This window comes from Chelonoidis abingdonii, chromosome 8, assembly GCF_003597395.2.
Source record: "Chelonoidis abingdonii isolate Lonesome George chromosome 8, CheloAbing_2.0, whole genome shotgun sequence".
NCBI lineage: Eukaryota > Metazoa > Chordata > Testudines > Testudinidae > Chelonoidis > Chelonoidis abingdonii.
The window spans coordinates 77,816,463-77,829,067 of record NC_133776.1 but is presented as its reverse complement, the minus strand read 5'-3'; the positions used below and the strand labels follow the sequence as shown (position 1 = coordinate 77,829,067).

General features: G+C 38.7%; 1 long non-coding RNA gene across 1 annotated transcript; it reads right to left on the bottom strand.

Annotated features, from left to right (window-relative positions):
* Positions 1-3,496: 3,496 nt before the first annotated feature.
* On the bottom strand, positions 3,497-6,924 carry LOC116834716 (uncharacterized). Its single transcript, XR_004376026.1, has 2 exons — positions 6,810-6,924; positions 3,497-4,557 (listed from the first exon to the last, which is right to left on the bottom strand). It is a non-coding gene; the product is annotated as an uncharacterized LOC116834716 (long non-coding RNA).
* Positions 6,925-12,605: the final 5,681 nt, after the last annotated feature.

The following is a 12,605-nucleotide window of genomic DNA, read 5'->3' as shown; positions in this document are numbered from 1 at the left end:
GACACTGGAAGCTGTCCAAAAAGCACAGAGTAGATGTCCTGTCAGGATAGAAGCTGAGCTGCCTAGAATGGTCCTTGGACAGCAGTGAAAGCCAAGTTTGTGTTTTGGCTTAAAAATAAAATACCTTTGTTAACAGTTTTTACTTCCAATATAAATGTTTATATATTTACTCTGTTAGTCCTCATGGTTAGCCAACAGCTGGAACACAACAGTTTAGCTGTTCCTTTTCAGGTCAGTATGTTACTAAACTTGTACCCTTCTTTTAAAGATACTATTTATGCTGCCCTTAACATATTCCATAAAATACCAGGTTTTTAAAATAGCATTTAACTTTGGAGCCATTGAGGACCATTTCAATGAAGTGTACAACTGCTGTAATAGGGAAAAATGCTAAATTAATTTATAAAAGCATGTACTCTGTCCAATTCATCTCGTCTGCGGCCCATTTTGTGGAAAAGGTAAAGATGAAAGCTAGGTTTTAGTTTTCATCTCCTTCCTTCTTTAAGTTCCACTTCTTACTTTTTTGTTTTCCTGCCTGTTCTTTTTACTGACATAATGGAGTACCTATAAAAAAAGATTAAATGGTACCATAAAGTTTTTATTAATGCCTTACATCATTGATATCTCCTCTGTATTGATAGTTCTACTTCCATTATTGCTACTTAGGCATTTAATTAGGGATTCACACAGTATGTTGTAAACTACAGTATGAGTGTTAACCATCTATATAAAAGCCCATATTATGTAAAAGCTCTTCCTAATATCATAATCGGAGTATAGTTATCCATTTTAAGTGACTTGAATTAGATTAGTATAGATTAATTTATGAAAAGTTACTTGTAAAGGACATTGAAGATCACAGAATATTAAGAGTGGGACTTCATTATAATCAAATGGACTTTAAGGACAATGGGACTGTCTCTGTGTTTTATATATATCCATTTCATTTTTCTTGTAATAAGAACAATAACAGTTTTATCTGGCAATACAGTGATACTTAAGGATGGAAAGCCAGATTGTTAAACAAGAAATATGTGAAATTACAGACCAAGGGGACGCAAGTAAGAGCATAAAATGGAACACATGGATGGATAACATTAAAATGGTGCATGGAAATCCATAACATTTGGAGGGCAAGTGCTAAATGCTAGACAGAACAATATAAATTCAGAGGAAACCGCAAACTAGAGTGGAGTTATTTCACATTTACAGCAGTGTAAGCAAGAGCAGAATTTAGCCCAGATTTGTGCTTGTCGTTATCTTCATATCCTTTCTGTCTCTTTGCAACTTCCAAACTATTTCATTTGACTTGTAAGAAAACATATTCCGTTGACCAACTTCTGTGATCTGGCTGAACTGTGTTTGGCACAGGACTTGAAAGTAAGGGTATAGTTGGCTTTAAACCACAGCCCGCTTCGCCCCTGGTGGAAGTTAGAGCAGTCGAGCTCCTATAAATCGTGCCTGGATGCCTAAGGCCTGAAGAGGCCATTCTAGCAGCTGTGGATCTAGAGAGCGCAGAGACATGCTGACTGTAGCCAGACCCTCTCTGCTGAGGGCCAGGAGAAGGGCCGGTATAAAATGATTGCAGCAGCTCTGGGTCACTCAGGGATTTCCCTTATGTGAAACAGTGCCAATGACTAGCAACAGACCCCCAAATCTGTCTTGTATTATGGCATAGGATTTTAATGTTAACCAGTCCCAACTTCTCGATGACACTGGACCTCTGCTGCTCAGAGCTATCTTTCTCACCAGTTTTATCCTTTTTATAATGATACCCAACCACTGTTTCCTTTTACGTGGATATATCCCATAACATTCTGAGGCACTTGCCTACTAAGCTGATTTCTCTGATCTTTATTTGATTGATGGAGAGACATCTCTAAGTGCTTGTGTTTCTTCCAATCATAGGGGACCCTGAACTTCAATGGCTCAAGTGGGCTTTAATGTCTGATCAGAATTAAAAATCCTGTACCTGCCACCTATATGCTTTCATAGTCCCTGAACTGTCATGTTATGATATAATTCACAGAAGCATTTCATCTGGGAGGGGAGAGTTCCTGGAACTATGTAGATGAGTTGTTCAAACAGTCTGCCCAGCTTTACTAACAGCTGCTGGGTACTATTCCACAGGCAGCATCACCGGAAATAGTGCAACAACAGCGCAATAATAGTTCAGCCAGATTGTGGTTGGAAATGGGGCTGGGTTGCAAAATTCCAGAGCTACAACGTATTGCTCACTCCAAGGGCAAACTCAGAAGATCATAAATAAGCTCAGGCAAAATCAACCTACTGATCTGCACATTAGCCACCCAGCTGCTTTTGACACAGGCTCATTTCCAGGGCCTCTCTAATCTTTCTACAGATTGTTTCATCTCAGTCCCTCCAGGCCTTTTGGATTCTACCAGCAACTTGTCCCAGATTTTTCAAATTTCCTCTGAGGGCTTTCTAGTCTTCGCTCTCTGCTCTATCTCATCTTCATCCAAGTATCCGTCAGTGCAATATACCTGGGCATGAGGCCGTCAGCCCCTAGGAAACTCCAGCTAGTACAGAACTAAGCGACAACTCCTCAGCAACATGGGCTACCGCGAGCACATCAGACTTGTCCTCCACTCTTTATATCGGCTTCTCATAGAACACTAAGTCAAGTTATAGGTTTTGGTTCTTATCTGCAAGGCTCCCAATGAGCAAGTCCAGGATATCTCAAAGATTATCTGACGTGCCTGCATGAGAATTGTCACTGGCAACTGCACTCCTCAGGCAAAATGGTACCTTCGATTACAAGATAAAACTCATCATAAAACTCAAGAGGCAGAGGTTTCTTGAGAGCTGGTCTAAGACTGTGGAATCAGCTTCAACAGGAAGTAAGGACCATCACAAACTCATCACCTTCCATCCAAAAGCAAAGAATATTTCTTCAACCTGCCTTCTCTAATATCAACACAGAGAAGCACATACATGATATAATAAAATAAAAAACAAACAGGCAAAAAACAACATACCAAACCACTATGGTGCACACACAATTCTCCCCCCAGGGAGAGGATGAGAGCAAAAACAAACCACACATGACAGATATCAGTCATAGTGCTTAATACACAACTTGAAGGTGCTCAGTTACTGTGGCGATGAGACAGTCAAAGAATTAGAATAGAACTAGTCATTTCAGATCTCCCTAAAGTCACACTTGGCCACTTTATTTTCCCTTGCCAACTTCCCTGTAGCTCCATCTTTCAGGAACCTGTGCGTTCCTTCCTCCTACCCCTCCCCTTGGCTAATCAAGGCTCCTCAAATAGTTCTTTGCTATTCAGGTCATTTGTGATTTCCCCCTGCCTGTGACCATTAAGAGCCATATTAATTTCTTCCATCTCTGACATGTTATGGAAATTTGCAATGTATTGTTTTTATGAAACTGATCTCAACTCCTTACTATTTAGACATTCTCAACACCCTATTTGCCCCATATCTTAAACATTCGTAATACCCTATTTGTGCCATATCTTTTTAGACCATTTTTGGTGCTGCTTTATTCTTAAAATAATGCCAAGCACTCTACTCCCTGCATTGTTTGTGCAATATCTCTCTGATCATAAATTTTATAGACGGCTAATAGAATGCAAACACATTAGCAGTAACACACAGAAATCCTGATGCCGCAGGGTAAATAGGAAATGCAACAACACATTTACAATTTTGACCAGTGAAGTACCAACGCTACTCATTGATCTCATTAAAGGCTAATCTACATGCTGAGGAAATAAAGTTCACTGAGATTTTTAGATCCTTAAAAACAAACAGACAAAATCTACAGACTAAATTCATTTTAAAACAACTCAAATAGAAAAATAACCCATAAAGGAAGGCATGAAATTCAAGTTCTTCTACTCTCTATTAGACTAGAGTTAATAATTACTCTGTTATTGAACAATAACTTCCTTCCATGCAACAATTATATGTAAATCTCCTCTGCTATGTTAAAATAAAAGTATCAGAACACAGATTAATACCAATACTTTTATTTTTATTAATAAGTTTATTTGAGGAAAAGGGGTTGAGCAAAAGACGTGAGAAAAGGGGGTTAGGATGCAGGATCAATAGCTTTTTTGCATGCTCTTTATTCCTTTATCATAAAGGAAAGAGAGAGAGAAAATAAATTTGCTGAGGCCAGGTCTACACTACACACTTATTTCTACATTGCTATCTCTGAGCAAATTAGGGATGGTCTACCAGGGAGATCAATGCTGCTGCAATTGATGCAGCAGGGATTGATTTACTGGGTCTAGTGAAGATGTAGCTACCGCCTCTCGTAGAGGTGGAATAATTAAGATGATGCCGATGCAGCGTTTATAATATAGACTTGCACTGAGATCCTTTCTCCTCCTTGCTGCACCCTAAATGTTAGACATTCCCATTTAAATCACACCATTTCCACCTGGACACTTTTGAAACCAAACTTCATGGATGACACTTCATAGGGACCTGAGCTCTTCACCCAACTCTGCAATAGACTGCGTTCCCACAGACAAGTCACGTAACTTCTCTGTTCCCAAGTTTCTCCATCTGTAAAATGGGAATAAATACAGTTATCCACCTTTAAGAACAATAGGTGGAAAGCACCTGTTAGGCACAAACTACTGTGGTATTGGTAAAGATAATTGATGACAAAATAAGCTTTACACACTGCTAAATTATTCAAGTATGTCTACTCCAGTTTTATTTCTGGCAACACCAGAATGAATCTCACTGCCATTACCCTACAGGAAGCAGTAGCATTGAGTAAAATGGCTACACAACATAATTCATACATTAATCTCTCTTTTGGCTGGAATATGCATTTCTACTTGAGTCATTCTAGGCAAGAAAAGAAAATCTTTACTCTTAGGAAATATCTCTGTCTGATACAGTACAGAGTGGAGCTGAGCAAATAATTCCTAGGGAAGAATTTGATAAATTAATTTTTTTTCTGTTGTGGAATATCCACAAATAGATTGGGATTTCCTTGAATGCATTCATTATTCAAATGTATTCAACAACTACATTTGCATTTCCCTCTATGACTCTGTTGTGATTACATAAGTTACATGAAGCTAGATCCTCAGCTGCTGTAAATCAGTATAGCTCCATTAATTGAATTTGTTTGTTTTCATTATTCACTCACTCTTTCAGAGGCAATAAAACAACAAATTCTGTAGTTACAATAGTTGTATAACTTATACTATTGTTTTATAACTATGATGTACTGTCTATGTAGGTATCAGAGGGGTAGTCATGTTAGTCTAGATCTGTAAAAGCAGCAAAGAATCCGGTGGCATCTTATAGACTAAGGGTATGGCCACACTGGTGCTTTACAGCACTGCAACTTTCACGCTCAGAGGTGTGAAAAAAACACCCCCCTGAGTGCTGCAAGATACAGCTCTGTAAAGCCTCAATGTAAACAGTGCTGCAGCGCTGGGAGCGCGGCTCCCAGCGCTGCAAGCTACACCTGTAGAGGATGTGGAGTACGTGCAGCGCTGGGAGAGCTTTCTCCCAGTGCTGGCGCTGCAACCACACTCAAAACTTCCAAGTGCTGTCGCGGCAGTGCTTTGAAGTGCAAGTGTAGCCATACCCTAACAGACATTTTGGAGCATGAGCTTTCGTGGGTGAATACCCACTTCGTCAGATGCAAGTAGTGGAAATTTCCAGGGGCAGGTATATATATATGCAAGCAAGAAGCAGGCTAGAGATAACGAGGTTAGTTGAATCAGGGAGGATGAGGCCCTCTTCTAGCAGCTGAGGTGTGAAAACCAAGGGAGGAGAAACTGGTTTTATAGTTGGCAAGCCATTCACAGTCTTTGTTTAATCCTGAGCTGATGGTGTAGGTTATGTCATATACCCAGTTTGGATCTAGTTTGTAAATAAATCTAGTTTTTTTCAATGTTTTTGCAATAGCTTGGATGGTGGAACTAATATATACAAGCAGATGAGGCACATGCACATGCTGAGTGAACTGACTATCAATCGTTGTAGAGAGTGCTGCCTATTATAGAAGATTTGATCCAAAGGCAACAACTGGAGTTAGCATTGGACAGCACAAGTGACAAAAGGAGAAGCGCTGTTTGAGATTTTTTTTTTCTCAGTCTGTACTACTAATTCAGGGAAAGGTGAGCATACAATATACAAAGCTAACATTTCCTATGGCAATGCAGTATCTGGCTAGTCCATCTCATCCAAAGTCAGGCCTTCTTTTGTAAAACTAGTCTTAAATTTGTTAAGAGAGATATGTTCTTAAGAGTCTTTCCAGTTTCCTTCTTGGGTGGAAATGCCTGGCAGATTTTTGGAGCAGCTCCTGCCTGACCAAGTGACAATAATGTGGACTTCGCTGCTATGCCTAGTTCTGTTATGTGACCTTGGGCACTTCCCTTTCTCAGATTCAGAGTCCTCATGGGCATAATGGGTGTATAATGATACCTCTGCAAAGAGCTTTGATAGCTGTGGATGAAAAGTGCTAGGTATCATTATTTATGAAAAGATAAATCTTTAGGGAAAGAGACCCTCAGATGCTGAGCACTTTTGCCTGATACAGGTTTCTGAATTCACCAAAGTCTGTAAAAATGTGCTTTACTGTATGTTTAAATAATCAATTTTGTATTTCTCCAGTATCAGGGTCTGTCTTAAGTGCAGTCTCTTGTATTTAAATAATATTTTTATTGTGGGTTGCCTTCAAAAAGGACAAGCAATACAATGTGAAACATATCAGTTAATCAATAACCTAGACAATCTGCAGTACATTAACAGCCATCATCTGCAATCATTAGTAGTGAGATGCTCATTACCTGATTAACAAACAAAGAATGAATGAAGATGTTAATGTGGTTTTTATGGAGCTGTCTTTTTCTCTGGGATTCCTGCAGTATAAGGCAGTCGAATCTCAACATAATCTTCGGTGGAGTTTCTATAAAAAAATAAAACCTTTTCTCAGTAAAACAATAGACTATAAAATCCAATGCATGACTTTGAAGTAGCAGTTGCTGCCTACAGGGATCTTCACCTGCTCATAATTAAATTAATATTAAGTCACAAGACCAGCCCCTTAGTCACAAGACCAGCCCCTCACTGCAACCGGCAGAGCTCCCCCCATGGCTTGCCGTCCCAAGCATGCGCTTGATGTGCTGGTGCCTGGAGCTGCCCCTGCCCTTAGTAGGAGGGCTCAAGAGTGTGCAGTTTGTAGGCTCAGGCCCTTAACTTTACCCATAGCTGTTAGAATAGGAAGAAGCATAAAAGTTTGATGGTAAGCAATCAGTGATTTGACAAGACAACCTGCCTTGCTAACAATCATGTCATATCCTTATGAAATGCACAGGTGAGTGTGCCATGTCCTCATATAGTACCACCCAAAGTACCAAAGCCTACTACTGCTACTAGCTAATGGAGGTGGTTTCTTGTTTAGTTTTTTTATAAAGCACAAGAGGTAGAGGCCTGTGCTTTAGAGCTAAAGATCCAATGTTCTAGTCACATTAGCAACCCATGGTGATGGGTATCAATACCATTATGCTTTGGCTGAAACCTTGATATGGGTTAAGTTAAAACGTACTTCAGACTGATGCGTAAACACACTCTTCATTTAAGATAATTGTAAGAGACGGTTAAGGGACCACACCTAAAACAAGGCCTAATAGAGTCTTCCCAGAAATTAACACCATGTCGGTGAGTATTGGGTATTGTGGGTATTGTATATTGTGGGTACTGGGTATTGTGACCAGTTAGCTGTGGGAGAGAACACACAGAAATTGAGAACACGCAAGAATGGAGAGGAGGCAAAAAACAAGAAAGCCAAGCAGTAGCCTGTGAGCACAGTGTGACAGTGGGAAAAGTTAGAGAGAGAGGGCTTTGGAGATGACTGGCTGAAGAGGTTTAGGGCTGTAAGCTAAGCAACCGCTCTTTCTGTTCTTGGTTCCTCCTGCATTTGGAAAAGCAGGACTTTGTACACTCCTTGTGAATAAACAAGATTGCATCAAGAGAATACTACGCTCTAGCAATGTCTGCTTCCAGCTGGAACATCCCTAGGGCCCTCAGATTTGACTAGGCACTGGGATTGAAAAGGGGCAACAACACTAACAACCCAATACACCAAACCAGAGAGGAGGAAAATCATGCTGCACCATGTCTGGTCACTTGCTCCATGGTCCCTCTCCTTTTTTGACCTGGTCCATTGTTTGCATAGAGCTTTTGCCAAGGCCTAGACACAGCTAAGTATCATGTAAGGATAAGCTTTTTCAAATAGCACCTTTCCCTCCCAGCATACCCCTGCTGCAGCTTTTTCTGAAGTTCTTATTTCATGCACTCAGAACATCATGGAAAGCAGAGCTCAGTAAGGGTCAGATCCAAAGCCCATTGACTTCAGTGTGCTGTGAACCCATCTCTAAGTGATTTGCAGTGATCTAATGCTGCTGTTTATGCAAACAAGTGACTTATCTTGGTTTATTTAACCCGTTTTCCTTTTATTTATCTAAAATTGTCTATCAGCAGAATCTGCCCACACAATTTTTCCTTTGAAGATTCCACTTAAGCACCCATATTCCTAATTCCACCCACATTTGAATGGCACAAAACAAACCACCCAGCTATGTTCTTATGTTTGAACCTGGTCTGAAGGAACTGTTAATGTCTAATGTAAATGTATATGTTGTAGTTTCTGTGCACATTTATGCATGAAATCCCTACTTTTACGTGTGCTAAAGTTGTGATCAGAGTAAAAAACATGGAGTTTTCAAGAAAACTTTGAAAACATGCTTTTATTTCACTGAAATAAAGGGAAATTAATAGGGTTGTCAAGCAATTAAAAAAATAATCGCAATTAATCGCACAGTTAAACAACAATAGAATACCATTTATTTAAATATCTTTGGATGTTTCCTACATTTTCAAATATCTTGGTTTCAATTACAACACAGATACAAAGTGTACGGTGCTCACTTTATATTTATTTTTTATTACAAATATTTGCACTGTAAAAACCAAAAGAAATAGTATATTTCAGTTCACCTAATACAAGTACTGTAGTGCAATCTCTTTATAATGAAAGTTGAACTTACAAATGTAGAATTATGTACAAAAATAACTGCACTCAAGAATAAAACAATGTAAAACTTTAGAACCTACAAGTCCACTCAGTCCTACTTCAGCCAATCGCTCAGAAAAACAAGTTTGGTTACAATTTGCAGGAGATAATGCTGCTTACTTCATGTTTACAATGTCACCTGAAAATGAGAACAGGCATTCACATGGCATTGTTGTAGCTGGCATTGCAAGATATTTACTCGCCAGATGTGCTAAAGATTCACATGTCTCTTCATGCTTCAACCACCATTCCAGAATATATGTGTCCATGCTGATGACAGGTTCTGCTCGATAACGATCCAAAGCACAGTGGACAAATGCTTGTTCATTTTCATCATCTGAGTCAGATGCCACCAGCAGAAGTTTGGTTTTCTTTTTTGGTTGTTCAGGTTCTGTAGTTTCCTCATCAGAGCGTGGCTCTTTTAATACATCTGAAAGCATGCGCCACACCTTGTTCCTCTCAAATTTTGGAAGGCACTTCAGATTCTTAAACCTTGAGTCGAGTGCTGTATCTATCCTTAGAAATCTCACATTGGTACCTTCTTTGTGATTTGTCAAATCTGCACTGAAAGTGTTCTTAAAACGAACATATGCTGAACCATCATCCAAGATTGCTATAACATGAAATATATGTCAGAATGTGAGTAAAACAGAACAGGAGACATACAATTCTCCCTCAAGGAGTTCAGTCACAAATTTAATTAATGCATTATTTTTTTAATGAGCATCATCAGCTTGGAAGCACGTCCTCTGGAATGGCGTCCAAAGCACGAAGGGGGCATATGAACATTTAGCATATCTGGCATGTAAATACCTTGCAAAGCTGGCTATAAAAGTGCCATCTGAATGCCTGTTCTCATTTTCAGGTGACACTATAAATAAGAAGCAGTCAGCAGTATCTCCCGTAAATGTAAACAAATGTGTTTGTTTTAGGAATTGGCTAAACAAGAAGTAGGACTGAGTGGACTTGTAGGCCCTAAAGTTTTACATTGTTTTGTTTTTGAGTGCAGTTATGTAGTAAAAAAATCTACATTTGTAAGTTACACTTTCACAATAAAGAGATTGCACTTAAGTACTTGTATGAGGTGAATTGAAAAATACTATTTCTTTTATCATTTTTACAATGCAAATATTTGTAATAAAATAGTAATATAAAGTAAGCACTGTACACTTTGTATTCTCTGCTGTAATAGAAATCAATATATTTGAAAATGTAGAAAAACATCCAAAATATTTAATAAATTTAAATTGATATTCTATTAACAGTGTGATTAATTGCAATTCGTTTTTCTAATTGCACTTTATTTTTGTGAGTTAATCCCATGCATTAATTGTGACTAATCAACAGCCCTAGGAATTAACTTGAATGTGCAGCATTTTTATTGCTTTGCCTGCTATTGCCATGAATTTAAAGGAGGAATATTGTGTTGCATTCTTCCAAAACTGCACTCCTTTCCTTGCCTCTCACCTTACCTTTTTTTCTCTATGTCCTTATTTTCTTTCTAACAGTTTCTTTCATCACCTCTTTACTTGTCATCCCTTCTTCTTGCTCTGCTCCTCTTGTTTCACTGTCTATTTCTATTCCTCTCATCTGCTCCAATCCTATTGTTCTAACACCTCATATTTTTTCCTTGTAGACCTTCCTTCACATTGTTTTTCCCACTCACTCTTTCCTTTCCCATTTCCCTAATGGCTTTCAAATTGTAGCAGGGTTAAGAGCAGTTTTCCCTTCTTGGCTGGTGCTGATGGAGCATTTCAGGAACTCTGTCTTCCAGTGGGGAGTGTCCAGCCTTCTCTTCTGCCGTTAAGGAGGAATGATCTGGCACCACGACAAATACATGATTAAAAAATGAACTAGCTAAAGCCAGAAAATTGTCCAATGGCATGACATATGCAGATCCTAATTTTTTTTATTCTTCCCATTTTCTAAGGTTCCTTGAGGTAGAGAATTAGACTTTAATATAAAGGATTTTAAACAAAATGTTATCATGAGCCTTTATAGGTATGTAGTGCTGAATGGAATGCTGAAAGCAACAAGTAACTAAATTGGTAGCCCTTTTGTTTTCTTATCACGCAAATCTGTTGCTGAATGCTAACAAGCAGGTCTTTATATCCTAAGTCCACTTGTTAATAGACCAGTATTCTTATCATGATATTTCCTTGAACTTGAACTAGGTGTATAAATTTAAAGATTGGAATATGGGAAATTACTAAATTATATAGCATCAGAGAGATGTTACAAAGAAATTCTGATATTTCGCGGCAAAATATTGCCAATGATGGTAGCTGTCAATTTAACAATAGGCTTATTCACTATGGTGTTTGATTAATGTGAAATTATTCAGTTGGCTACCTTGTAGTTGGCCTATTTTTGTGTCCAATTAGTATGCTAATAATGGTAATTATGTTCTATACTGCATGTCTCATCACCTAGAGGGTTTTTAAAATGATAAAATAATGAGAATAAACAAGCTGATGCTGACATTCACTGGGCCATTCTAATTACTTACTGAGAGCACACTGGGGAATCAACACTCAACCAAAGAAAATGATTCTTGCTTACTTTGTTAAAACTACTCTTTTCGAAGAGCATTAATAGTTTGCTGCTGTTTTCTTTATTATATGGGACTGCACTCCCCCCCCCCCTTATTTGCTTTGTTAATGTATAGTATCAGTGCAAAAAAAAAAGAATCAGATTATATTAGACTTTTTTGATAATTGTTTGCAGAAGATGTCAGAAAAACAAATAACTGTAATTGCTGAATTATGCAACTTGGTAATGGCTACCATTTATTTCTTCATTGTTGTGATAAACATACCATCACCTCTCCTACCAAGACTGTGTGATACCTTTTCAGTGTGGAAAGGAGCAGTTTAACTACTGCCAATGTCATGTGTTTGGGTGAACTTTTTTTCTCCATGCAGTGCCCAAGAGTATACCCATGACTACTTTTCCAGGTAGTATGTGTTCTCCTCAGTTTAATAGCACCCAGACCCTCTGTACAGGAGATAATGGCCACATTTTCAGAAATGCTGACCAGCCGCTGCTACCTTTATCTTCTGTTAAGCATTGTAATTGCTCAGCACTTCTTCAAAGGAGGCCATGTGGATGGCTCTGTCCATCTGGCTGAGGTGCTTCCAGCCTATCTCCCTCCCCACGTTTCCTGTTCCACTGATGACCCCTCAACAACAGACCGTCCAAGGAACATGGACCCTCTGACTCTAGTTCACCAATCATGATACAGTAAGGACCTATAGTCATAATGCTCAAGCATAAAAACCTTCCTATTACATCATTTTACACAGATTTCCTCTTACTTTTCCAGCAGAGGGCATAGTTGTGGACATATTTCGGTGATTTATACTATTTAGATGGATAAAACATACACTGAGGGTACGTCTACACTGCACGATTATTTCGAAGTAGTTTAAACCGATGTTACAAAACTGATGTTATAAAATCGGTTTTGCGCGTCCACAGTGCGATCAAAAAATCGATTGCTTATGTCCAT